The sequence below is a fragment of the Cupressus sempervirens genome, chromosome 7, assembly GCF_028749045.1.
Source record: "Cupressus sempervirens isolate cs-2001-9-10 chromosome 7, ASM2874904v1, whole genome shotgun sequence".
Classification (NCBI taxonomy): domain Eukaryota; kingdom Viridiplantae; phylum Streptophyta; class Pinopsida; order Cupressales; family Cupressaceae; genus Cupressus; species Cupressus sempervirens.
In genome coordinates, this window is record NC_143124.1 from 150,721,310 (window position 1) to 150,735,052 (window position 13,743).

Below are 13,743 nucleotides of genomic sequence, written 5' to 3' on the forward strand. Positions count from 1 at the left end.
ATGGTAGAACAAGGGTTTTTGCCTTAAACTTATCTCACAAAGAACTCACTAAAAAAGGATTTTACCTCAAACATCTCCCTCTCAAAGAACTCATTATGGTATCCCTCTCAAATAACTCATTATGGTAATATGTATAAGAATGACTACCTCTTAGAAGGGACAACTTTGATCATCAAAATAAGATAGTTGATTCCAATTTGACCAAATAAGCTTGCAAATAATTTAGACATCTCCCTTTGTCACATAACCTCCCTTTGAAGTTAAATATACTCACTCTGAATATAATTCAATCTCATGACTATAAATAATTGTTCCCATTTCAATAAAGAGAATCAATGTTGAAAACATAGGCTATTCCCACATATTCAAGAATACTTATCTCTTTGAAGTCTAATGTAGTGCACACAAATGATTGATATCAATATTGAATAGTAAGTGCATACTTGAACATTCATATGGATGTAGGAAATAAAGAAAACAATTTCTTTCAATTTGAATTTCTATCTTTTCTATCACTATGGTTTAAGATGCACATATACCCTTGAACCAAAAAAAAGGAGAAAAATAAAAATTATAAAACAATAAAAAAATTTACCAGAGAATATTATGGAAAAAAATCTTCTCACAGAGGGAAACGATCTAGCCCACTAAACTATTTTTTTTAATTCAATCTTTAAAATGCCAAATGCGACAACTTGCTCACTTTAAAGTCTTCAACACATGCTGATCACACAATGACTAGAAATAAAGTCCTTGATATATACTGATCATACAATGATATGGAAAAGTACTAAACGAAGGATAGAAGCCTTAGATAAATAAGATTTACAATGATTATTTGTATATGTATTTTAACTTATTCATATGCATAAGTATAAATTCTTCTTACGAGAGAAATTATTTATCACATTATTTATTCATGTTTTTATTAGTTTACCTATCGAAAAAATTATTGTTTAGATTTATGTTAACTCACATGTCAATTTATAAATATCTATGTTTATTCTAATTCCAAACACTACATATTTATGGCAAAAATATATCATATTCATATTGTAAACTTAATATTGAGAAGGTATTGAGTTTGAAATTGTATCTAGTTGATAAACTCACCTTGGGTGGTTCTTGATCCGATGTGTTCACCTTGTCTTGTTTAATTATTTTTTTCTTACCATACTAAAGACTCTACCTTTAGTGATCTTCCATTATAACCACTAAAAAAGCTCTACCTACTAATCAATACTACTCATCAATGGTTCATATATGTATAGATGGATGGATAGATGAATTGATGTATATATGTATGTATGGATGGATGGATGGATGGAGAGAGAGAGAGCATCCTTCACCCCCAAGCAACCCTATAATTATATGGGGCTAGCTTCTCAACTATTTTGAAATAACGAGGAGTGAGCACCATTTTCTAGAGCATGTTATGTATATAGTCAACACTAGATTCTATACGTAAAATGGGTGGGAGTTTACTAGTTCACTTTCTACCTCTGCATGAATGCACTAGCCTTACTATTCTAATGGGCTCATTATTGATAGTTGAACCTACCTCCAAACAACTATAGGTAGGAGGGCCCAACAATTCTATGGCTCTCTATTAGTTGAGTTGGACTAGCAAAATGTCACCTATAGTTCATGCTCCAATAACAATATAGGTACATTGATGCTCTGGCGTTGGATGGATAGAGTGATGCTCTTGCAGAAAACTCACATTGTTGTTATTGATGCTCTTTCTAAAAACAACTTTAGGTAGGTCTTCTCTAAGCCATCCTTAACCCCCTCCCCAAATTTTTTATAAGGAAAGAATCTTGCACACACACACACACACACAATTTTCATTAATGCACTTGAAGAGGGTGCATGTATGAATAACAATGTGAGTTGGCCTTCAGAGTTAGGTAACTTTCAAACATATATAATAGGGGCCCCCATTCCTATAGACTGATTAGATTGTTACTTTGCATGCACCCTAACAACACTAACTGAGCAAGATGAACATGAACAAAATGGAGGATGATAATTTCATGTCATAAATAATAGTTAGTTGATGGTATGTAACAACATTCCCCTAAGGCTACACCCCTTACTATAATAAAATAGTCAGGGGCATGACCCTTGAGATGCAAAGAATGTTAGGCCAACCTAGGTAGTCCTCACAACAATATCTGACTATTATTTATCATAGTCTACGATCTTATTTCTCTAATAATTTTGAGTCTCACATTGATGATTTGGGTATTAATTATAATTTGAGCATTGGATAGAATGTTGTTTCGCTTGTGTATTCCCTTATCCTAGATTGTCATTATCATGTTTTGACTATGGTAACTATTATTCTTGTTTGATTCCTATATTCTCCATTCTCAATCTTTCTCCATAATCGATGCCGATCTTGTCTTGGTTCAAGTGATATTTATAAGGTTTCACTAAGTTTTCTATAGTTTCTCTCTCAACGGTCTCACTCTAGTGTGCTTGTGAGAGGATTGATTACTTACCTTTTTTTGGTCCTCTTCCCCTCTTAAGATTACATGCCAACCCATTTTTATAGTATATTCTATTTAAATGGAATGAATTGTGACCCTTGCATACAACCATTGGTTGCTTAATTATAGATAGTGATGTTTTAATAGCATTTTTTGTTAATCAACTATGTCTTCATTGCATCCATTATAATAATTTATATGTAGATAAGGATATATATTTGATTATTAACTTTGTTAGTAATAACATTGTTCTTAATGTAGATTAATATTATTAAATATTAATCAATGTATTAATATTGATCAATACTACAATAATATTGTTATTTAATATTATATTTATTTATAGGTTTTAGATGATAATAAATGTGTAATATGACAATTATGGCTCATAATATTTTAATTTCATGTCATATTTTATCTTAATGATAATAATGTTTTCTTATAATAGATTTATTGTATATATGTTTGGGTAGCATTGTAGTCTTGATATATTATTCTTATTTATTAAATATTATAATATTTTAATTTCATAATCATTATCTAAGGGTAATGAGAAATGCAATATCACAAAGCAACCTCTCTCTCTCACACACACACGTGCACACACATATTATACATATAGAAATGAAAGACTCTTCATACCCCAACTAAATGTTTGTTCACTTTATAAATACAAGCCTCTTCATGTTTCCAAACACATGATTCTTCATAAGGACTCTAAGGGGGTCACTATGCTCTTCACTAGGAATGAGTGTTAACTACACAGAAAGCATGTTAGGAAAATCATAATCCATATCAATATTTTCACTAACATGTACATTAGAATCATCATCAAGAGTATCTTCCATATTGAGATTAATAGAATATAAAATTTGAACATAATCATGTTTATCCATTTGTATATTATTACAATAATCAACTTCATCAAAAGGCTCAAGCATGGGTTGATCAAAGGAAGGTAAAAGTTTGAGATGAAGTAGTTTGAGAAGTAAGAGTGTGGTCTTTGGCCTTAGGTTGATGGCTCTTGTGATGTTGATGAGAATATTAGTTGTGAATGGTTTTACTAGATAAATTTAAAATATTAGGATCAATGGTCATAGGAAAGGAGGGAATGGCTTCACATTGAGGAATTATATACATAGGACTAAGTGGGGTAGGCGAGACAGCTACATGAGAATCAATTATCCAACTAATATTACAATTATTGACCTTAATAAAACTTAACCATATCAACAAGATACTCATGCACAATAACCCCAGATATGTTAACTAGGAAACCCTTGATCAGAGAGAAAACTCTGGTGGGCATGATACCCACAAGATGATGTACTAATATAAATATTCCTTGTTAGAGGATAGACCCTATTAGGAGCCTATGAAAACATTCAGTACATATCAGCCCTTGTTAGGAGACTTTGAATCTTTTTTAGGAGATACACCAACCCTATTAGGAGTTGTGGAAGGCAAATGGACCCACTATCCAAACAACTTTAGGGGCTAGACCAATGAACCCATTGTCTAAATGATCTTTGTATTATTCCTTGCAGAATAATAGAATTGTACTACAATTCTCCTTTATCTTTCTCTATCCTGTCGATTCAACTTTTTCTCTTTTTGATCTTGTTACCAGATCACAAACTTTGCATCCAATAATCCCTTGGATTGTTTACTCACATTTACCAAATAATCTGCTCTTATTTCACTCTTCACACTTGATACTAAACACGCACTCTACAATTAAGGAAAACATATTTCCTTTATACCATATCTTCAAAATAATTTCTTGAGCCAGCCTTGAGGCTTTCCCAATTAATTATAATAAGATAATTAATTATTTCATAATAACAATAGCACTATTGACTCATAGTATCTACAACTTCTTACACATGTGACACTGGGGCTTACACACTTACTAATGTCACCATTAGACTGTCTACTATCATTGTCTAACTACGCATCTCCAGATTATATCTCTATTAGAAGATATAATGCAATCATAAACAATTACTTAACAATTACTCTCTCCTTGTACTGTTTCTCTATAAATCACGTACAACTTCTGCATGACTTCAGCTCATATTATGCACATTTAACCTCATCATCAAGACACAATGTGGAACATGTCCTTACCTATGCATCAATGAAACATTAAACCTCTTTCTGTACAACCTTGATCTCTGTCTTCTACTCTACCAGTCTTCACGAACTTACTACTATGTTGACATCAATGACAAACATAGTGATGAATACAACATGTCAATACTGCCACATGCTCACCAATGCTTAGGATACTCCCCCAAAGGAATACCATCAATAATCATGCAAACAATCTCCCCCTTTGACATTGATGGAAATGTAGATGAAAAATACCTAGGTTCCAAGAATACAAAACAATACTCTGCTACTACTACTGCTGTTGTTCTCATCTTTTCAAATCCTCTTTATCAATCAAATCTGAAATCCTTTGGAACATTGCACTGTTCTGCATCTTCTAGATCGACATCATGAGTTGTTCACTAAGAAAATTCATAGCTTCTCCCCATTCAATGGTACTCTTATCTTCCCCTTTAGCTTTAATAACTCTTCATGCTACATATCTCCCCCATAGAGGCATTCCTTATCTTTTACATGAATCTTTTTATATCTCCCTAATAACTATCTTTCCCCCATACATATTGTCTAGTGAAAAACATGGATGAATAGAGTTTACAATAATGAACATGAAGGAGACCGTAAACCCATATTTTACACATACATATAGTTTCTTATTATATGAGATGTAAATCTGGAAATGCTAGTATTGAAATGAATAAATGAAGATACTTATCTTTGGAAAGGAATCAACTAAAAACCGTATTAGATAGTTTCATAAACTATTGATTTTCACAGTTCTAGACTGAAATTACGAGATCTACAAAACCTAGAAATGATTTTCTTTTCTGAGGTCAAGTCGACCTTGACCTAGGTAGAAAAAGTTGACCTTGAACCATAAAGTTGACCTTGACCCCAAAAAGTCAATCTTAGCCCCAAAAAGTTGACCTTGACCCCAGAAAGTTGACCTTGACCTTAGAAAGTTAACCTTGGCCTACATTTCTCCAATGAAAATTTTGTTCATGGATTCTGAAAATTCACTGAAAAGGGTACTCAAATCTGCACTTGTATTCACTGTTCCACACTTGTACTTGCAAGAAAAAAATGGTTTTATTTGTTGGATGGGGAGTTTGCCTTGGTCAAACCCCAATTTGGAATCAACCTTGAAATGTAATTGAAATTGCAATATGCATAAACAAAGAAAATGGAACCATTCACCTTGCTTATGTTGAAATCCTTGAATCCACAAGTATGGATGCTCCAAATGAATGTAGGATAGGATATAGGATGTCTCAAATCAATTGTCTTAGATCTTCAACACCAATCTTGAATGGATCTTGGATTAGGAAGAGGCTTGAATGGAAATGGATGAATCTTCAACAAGAGGGCTCCATAGAGCTTGAATCCTTCAATGGCTACTAATGGATCTCCTTGATGAATTGAATTCTTGAAGATGGATGCTTGAATGCTTACTTGAACTTGAGAGTGGATTCTTGATAATCAATTCGTCCGAATGGAATATCGAGATAATGGATAGATAAAATGAGAGGAGGAGGCTTTCTTATATAGTGATCTAGGGCATAAACTTCTAAAGAGATTGACTTTGGAGATTTAAAAATCAATTAATTTTAACCCCTAGAAATAGACATAGACTCAATGCATTTTAAGAATTTACTATTTCAAAGACCAAAATAGCTAATCCAAAAATGAGAAAATAGTTCTTTCCAAAAATTGACATCCAGAAATCATGGAACCTTGAAATTTGAACCTAGGGTCAAGATGAGGTCAACTTTTCCCTAGGTTAGGGTCAAGGTTGACCTTGACCTAAAAGGTCATCCTTAACTCTGAGGTCATCCTTGATAAAAAAGTCAAGAATCTCAAGATTTTAGGCCAAAATGCCAGAAAAGTGCAAAAAGAAAGTGGAAAAGGGGAAAAAACCAGATCCAAGTCAAAGACTCATTTAAGGCACTTGACATGACCCAAAATCACCTACTCGGAGGGCTAAACACTCTTAACATGAAAGTGCTTCCATTTTAAGATGATACACATACTTATGATCAAAGGCGAGTGATTTCAGAAAGAATAGTGCTAAGTTTGATGGAGTTAACTATGACATATGGAAAGAGAAGACAAAGAATCATCTATTGTGTATGGGTCTAGGATAGTGGATTTTGACGAGAGATGGAAAAAAAATGTGGAAGAAGAAAATCTTGAACAATGCAATGAAGCATAGAGAGATCTATTCATGTGCAATATGAGAGCTAGAGAAGCTTTATTGATAGCTCTTCCTGAGAATGAATATAGTTAGGTAAAATATTTGAAAAAATCCCATCTAATTTGGAAAGCATTAGAATCTACTTTTGAAGGAGATAAATATATAAAAAGGATAAGATTGCTGAATTGGATATATTTGTTTCAAGATGCTAAAATGATGGAGGATATTTGAGATTGTTGTAGGAATCAAGTCATATGGTGGAACCAAGGAAGAAGATGACGTTGTATGGAAGATGTTAAAAAATTTGACACCACCATTCAAGCAAGTAGCACAGATGATTGAACTATTGATACCTTGTACTGAGAATTTTTCTAGGGAAACTTTGCTTGGAAGATTGGAAGTAGCAAAAGTAGGTCTAAGATAGTCTAGAGAATTGACAAGAGTTGAAATAACTTTTAGTGCCTTAAGTGTTTGACCAAGTTTGTCTAGAAGTGCGAGCAAACATGGCGATTTTGCTAGAAATAGTAGAACAATTTTTGATGAAGATAGGAAGATTGAAGAAGATAGATGGTAAGAACATGTTTAAATGTTGGACTTGTAATGAATTTGGTCATTATGCATCTAAATGTCCTAGAAGAGAGAAAAAGTATAAGGGAAATTTTAAGCCTAGAAGATCTAGAATTTTTTTGTATTTTAATGAAGATGAGGAATTTGATGAAAAATTTTAGAGTGAAAGTGATGACGAGATAGGATTTGTAGCTATTAAAGAAGATGATCTTGGCAAAGAAATTAGAGAAGAAAAAGTTCTAGTTTCCCAAGTTGAAAAGAAATCTAATTAGATAATAGATAGTGAATGTTCGCATCACATGACTAGTGATATAAAAAAAATGTTAAATTTAGGAATCATGATGAAGGTATTGTTAGAGTTGGTAATAATGCAGCCTATCACATTACATGGATAAGATCTATTACTCTTGATGGAAAGACTAACACTGATGGTGTTTACTTTTTTGATGGATTGAATCATAACTTGTTGAGTGTTGGATAGTTGGCAGATAAAGCTTATTAGCTATAATTCATAGAAAAGACTTACATTATTGAAGATAAAGATGGTAAATTGATTGGAATAGGGACAAGGTCTAGAGGTAATGTATTTAAGTTTAATCCCACTAAGATGACATGTTTGGTTGCAAAAGTGGATAACAATTGGTTATGGCATAGGATGTTTGTCATACAAATTTTGACAACATTGTGAAGGTTAGTAGCACATTTGTAGTTAGAGATCTGCCTAGGATAATAAAGCCTACTAATATTATTTGCAAATAATGTAATTTTGCTAAACAAAAGATGTAGTGCCTCTCCCATTTGATTTTTGTAAGTCATCCTGATGGGTGTGACCTTGTTGATCTTTCCTTGTGAAGTGACCGTGACAACATTGTGAAGGTTAGTAGCACATTTGTAGTTAGAGATCTGCCTAAGATAATAAAGCCTACTAATATTGTTTGCAAATAATGTACTTTGGCTAAACATAAGATGTAGTGGCTCTTCCATTTGATTTATGTAAGTCATCCTGATGGGTGTGACCTTGTTGATCTTTCCTTGTGAAGTGACTATGATTGGGACCATGAGTGGTCTACACCCTTGAGGTGATTGGATTTATGTTACTATATTAGTTGCTTTGATTATTCTTATGAATGATTTATGAGATTATGATGTGTTAATTGGTTTCATTGAGGTTTGTGCCAGTGGTTACTAGGATTGCTATGGTATAATGAGGTTGTTCCATGACCACCCTAAGATGTGTGCAGAGATCGCATTGTGTATTATTACCTTGCTACACTAGACTGGGTTCCTGTAGTAATGGTTAGTCATGTGTTTGATCATGTTCATTTATGTGTTTTGAGTGCCTTTTTAATGTTGTTAATAACCATTATTAAATTCTTAAATAATTAGAAATGAATTGTCCATGTTGGATTCATTGGTTACATGCTACAAATATTTACCTTGTTCATTTTGGTGATTTACGCTAAATGGGTTGTTTAAATAGATGATTTTAATGTGATTGAATAAATGGTTAAATTAGAGGAATTAATGCATTTATCACTTCGACTATATTATTATATGTAATTGCACTTGATCATGTTGTTTAGTATACAAGATTTATGTCCCTAGTAGTGGCACATGGAGTTAGTGATTCAACTATTCATATTTAGCCAATGTCATCCCTGTATGGTCAATGAATCCTATTTAATTATTTAAATTAAACCTTCTGATGATTTAATAAATCTAGACTCATTTGCACTATGTGATTAGACCCATAAGTGTGTCTGTACATTTAGAGGTTCACAATTGTCACGAAAGTTATTAAGGAAATTCTATGAATTTGGTTTAAGGGAATTGTGGGCTTTATCTTATTTGATTTAATTCTCGGTAGCTTTTTTGTAGATGAATTCCAATTGATTGGAATAACCTATTTTCATTTGGGTTGATTTAGGGTTTAACTAGATGAGCTAGTTAATTACCCTAATCCTTTATTCACTCAAAAAGTGAATAAGTATCTAAAGAGGAATTATATTCCTCACTTCTTAGTTTGGAATTAGAAAGTTTGAGAGTAAAACTCAAAATCCTCTTCAAGAGGAATTATTGTTATGTTCGTTGTGGGAGCTACAGGCATGAGATCATTGCAAGGATGATCTCACTAGATCCAACTTGGAGAGACCTTGGATTGCTATAACTTTCAACCATTTTTGTAGGGTTATTTTTTTTTTTAATTTTCTCTTGTTTTGATATTTGCCGTTTTGGCTGTGAGGTAGGGCTCTCCCATTTAATTGTCTCAACTATGTTTCTACTTCTATTTTTAGTAGTCGTTTGTTAGGGGGCTGAGAACTAGTGTTCCCCTTCATTTCTATATGCTAGCTTTACTAGTTTGGGTGGGTATGAGCATTTCCTTTTTTCTTAGGATGGGGGTTTAAGGTTTTTCACCATTATGCTAGTTGTTTTTGCATACGGACTCCAAACCCAAATTTTATTTGATATTTATGGCTTTTGTACCCTAAGACCAAATGAGTTTTAATTTCAAAATTTTCAAGTTTTGAGGTTTTTACCTCAATTTGTGTGCCACCTAGTTTTCTTGGGTTTTCTTGGCATGATGTTGGTTGTGGACTTGGATTATCTGTAGGATATTAGTCAGAACATTGTTGCACTTTTATGTTTGCATTGGGATGTGTGTGACATCTATATTGCTAATCTTGTGTTCAATTGAGTGATTTTATACTAAGTGTTATTTTTCGTGATTGAACCCTTGTTGTTATTTCATGGATGCTAGGATTTGTGTAGAACCCATACTCCTGAATTTAGGCCAGCTATGTGAGTTTGTGATGTGTGGTTTGGTTGCATCATTGGGATTCATGTAGATTCTATACTCCTAGATTTAGGTTGATGGAGTGAGTCATGATGTTGGGTTTATTGTTCATTGGGATTTGTGTTGAATCTATACTCCCAAATATAGACCAGTTGAGTGATTTGTTTTGCTTGTGTTCACATCCAGCCCTTGTCTTATGATATTTGTGATGTTGGTGCACCACACATGAGTATGTGCACATACATTTTTCAGGTGACTTGTGAGGCTTGAGCTCCCAATTGTATTCGGTGAGTATGTTCATTGGGGTTGGGTTGGGAATGTGTATGCATTTACACACACATCGTTGGATGAGTATGGGTAGGGTAGGGTAGCACCATGGAGGGGCCTTCTCTCTTGTAGTGTTGTGATTAGTATCCCTAGAGGGTTGGCATGAAGAAGTTTTAAACAAGTGATAACTAAATAAATTACTGGGTAATAAAATTAAGATAATAAAAGGACACAGTGTGAGAGCCTTCCATTGGAAAGTTAAACCACACGATATTTAGCTTGGGCTACCCAATTCCAAGCGACTCTCCATATTGCGAGCCCCTACATAGTTATCCATTGAGTGTTTGACTAGGACTTGTTGTACTTGCATTTTGTCATGATTTTGGATTCAGTCATGTTTACCATCTGGTGTGAGTGTTAGCCATGAATGTTTTCTTTATGTGTGTTTGTGGTTGGATCATTATCTCCATCAACACAGTAGGAGTGGACCTATGGGTTCCACGTGGTTGGGAGGCATAGCTACCTATACCACTATTGGGGATCAATGTATAGAGGTGGTCTAGTTTTCTACTACAACCATTGCTTGCTTTCACTTGGTATATTTAGGTATCCAAATTATGTTTCCTTATGATTTATGCTTTAATTGGAATGGTTGGATATCATGGTTTAAATGATGTTAGTTTATTTGACGTATCCTTGTTTAATGATGTTAGCATATGGTTAGATGATGTGATTTACCTTTACTAGGAATATCTATTGCTTTACTAGATTAGCATGTTAGATTTCCTTGTTCTTATGATGTTATTATGTTTTAGTAGTGACACCCTCATAAGAGAACTCCAATTATCTAGTTGACAGTTTGGGATGTTATGCCCAGGGGATGGCTAGGGCCTTCAAGGTCTCATAATGCTATTATAGTCGGGAGGAATTGCGCACAAGTTTTTGTTGTGTTGGTACTTTGAGGCTTATGCTTTTCTTCATATGATGTTTGGTTTTGAACCATTTATGTACATTGTGATGTTTCTTTTTGCATGTTCTTCATATGCTATTATGGATTAGATGGATAGATGTTCCTTGTTCTTGTTTCATGGCATCTTGTCTTTTATACTCTCGAGTGTTCATTCCTTGATTTACGTGGATCTGGTATTCCCTGGTGTGGAGGTTTTTGGTTTTTATGCTTCCCCTTTATCTTTTTTTATTGTGTTGTCAACTATTTTCTCACTTGGGAAGGATAGTTCGTCACGCGAACATGTACTACCTCATGTGGAGAAAAAATCCTCATGTGAAGATGCAAACCCTCATGTGAGCTAGGTGAATCCTCATGTGGCGTGTGGAGATTCCTCGCATATTGTTATGCAATTCTTCACCCATAGAAATGTACTTTCTTGTGCGTGGTGATGCAAAGTCTTGCACGAGATTGAAGACCAATGTACTTCCTTGTGCAAGAAATTGGGGGCATGTACGCTTGGCTGAGGAGAGTTTGAAAGTTGGTTTTGGATACCTTATTTGGTTTTACACCTTCCTAGTTCAAAATAGTCTTTCTATGGGGTTTAAAATATATTGTTCAAGTACAGTTGTACTTAAGATATATTTTAATATATGTGACAATTCATTTGAGATAGGTTTTAGACCTCTCCAAGTTAAGATAAAGATTCTAGGAAATTTTAGGGCTTCAAGATTTAAGACTTAGACAAATTTGAGGAGTCAACATTTATCTTTCAGCATGGTTTTTAGTAGACAACTGGTTGTAACTATGAGCCTTGTCTTCTGCATGTCCGTCGTTGGTCTCTACTAGTGTTTCAAGAATATGATATGTTTAGTGGGATATGTTTAGTGGATATGGACTTTTATTCCTTACCATGGTAGGAGCTTCTACTTTGGGTTTGAAAGAGAACATCCCCTTGGTATATTCTCATGATTCATGTGGTCTTGGTTTGTGAGTTTTAGTTTAGAGCTTGGAGATATTTGGAAGTGTTTGTAAGACTTTCGCTGGTGTAGGTAAACATGTGAGCTTAGCCATGTTCCCTATTCTCATCACCTTGTGTTGATGCTTCACTCTTGCACTTAGTTACTTTATGTTGTTGTTAAGTAACTTATCATAATAAAAAAATTATTTAGTGCATGTTTTATCCTTATGTTCAAAGGCTATCTGGGCGGGGCATTACAGAAGAAGGTATAATTTCCCAACAAGAAGTTTACTACTATAGAGAAGTTGGAGATCATTCACACAGATTTAAGTAGCCCTACCAGGACAAGAAGATTCTATGGAGGAAGATATTTTATGATTTTTGTTGATGATTTCACTAGAATGATGTGGGTAGCATTTTTGAAAGAGAAATCTGAAGCATTTGATAAGTTTAAGATATTTAAGGATAGAGTTGAGAATGAATCTATTTGAGATTAGATAGATGAGGAGAGTTTACCTCTAGAGAGTTTAACATGTTTTGTGAAGAGAATGGAATCAAGTGACAATTATCTTCACCCAAGGCCCCTGAGCATAATGAGATTGTAGACAAAAGAAATAGATTAATATCAAAGGCAACACGAGCACTGATGTTTGAGAGTGATGTATCTAAGGAATTTTGGAGAGAAGCAATCAATACAACAATGTACACTATGAATAGAGTACATTAGAAAATGTATGGATAAGACCCCTGATGAATTATGGTTTGGTCATTCACCCTCAATAAATTTTTTCAAAATCTTTGGAAGAAAATGTTGTATAAAGAGAGATGATGATGTTGGTAAGTTTGATCCAAGAAGTGATGAAGGTATATTTCTTGGTTATTCATTGAAAATTAAAGCTTACAGATGTTTTAATCATAGAACAAATACAATAGTTGAATGTGCAAATGTAAAAGTTGATGAAAATTTTGAAATTAAGGAAAAAATGATGGGTTACAATTCTGATTAAGAAGAAGATAATACTAGAATTGTTAGACAAAATGTAGAAGTTTTCCTTGAGACTAAAAATGATTTTCATAATGATGTGCAAATTGTTGAGCAAAGAGAAGAAATATATGAACCAAGAGAAGATGTAAGAGTTTATTTAGAAAATCCTACCTCTAACAAGATTCTAACAAAGAATTAGCCTCTAGAGTAGATAATTGGAAGTAAACACAAATGAGTGATGACAAAGAACAAAGTTAATAAAGAAACATGTTTGATTTCTCAAGTTGAACCTAAGAGTACAAATGAAGCATGTAAAGATGACCATTGGATTCATGCAATGAAGGAAGAATTAGATCATAATGTAAATAATGAAACATGGGAGTTAGTTCTAAGACCTAAAGAAAAGAATGTTATTGGAACCA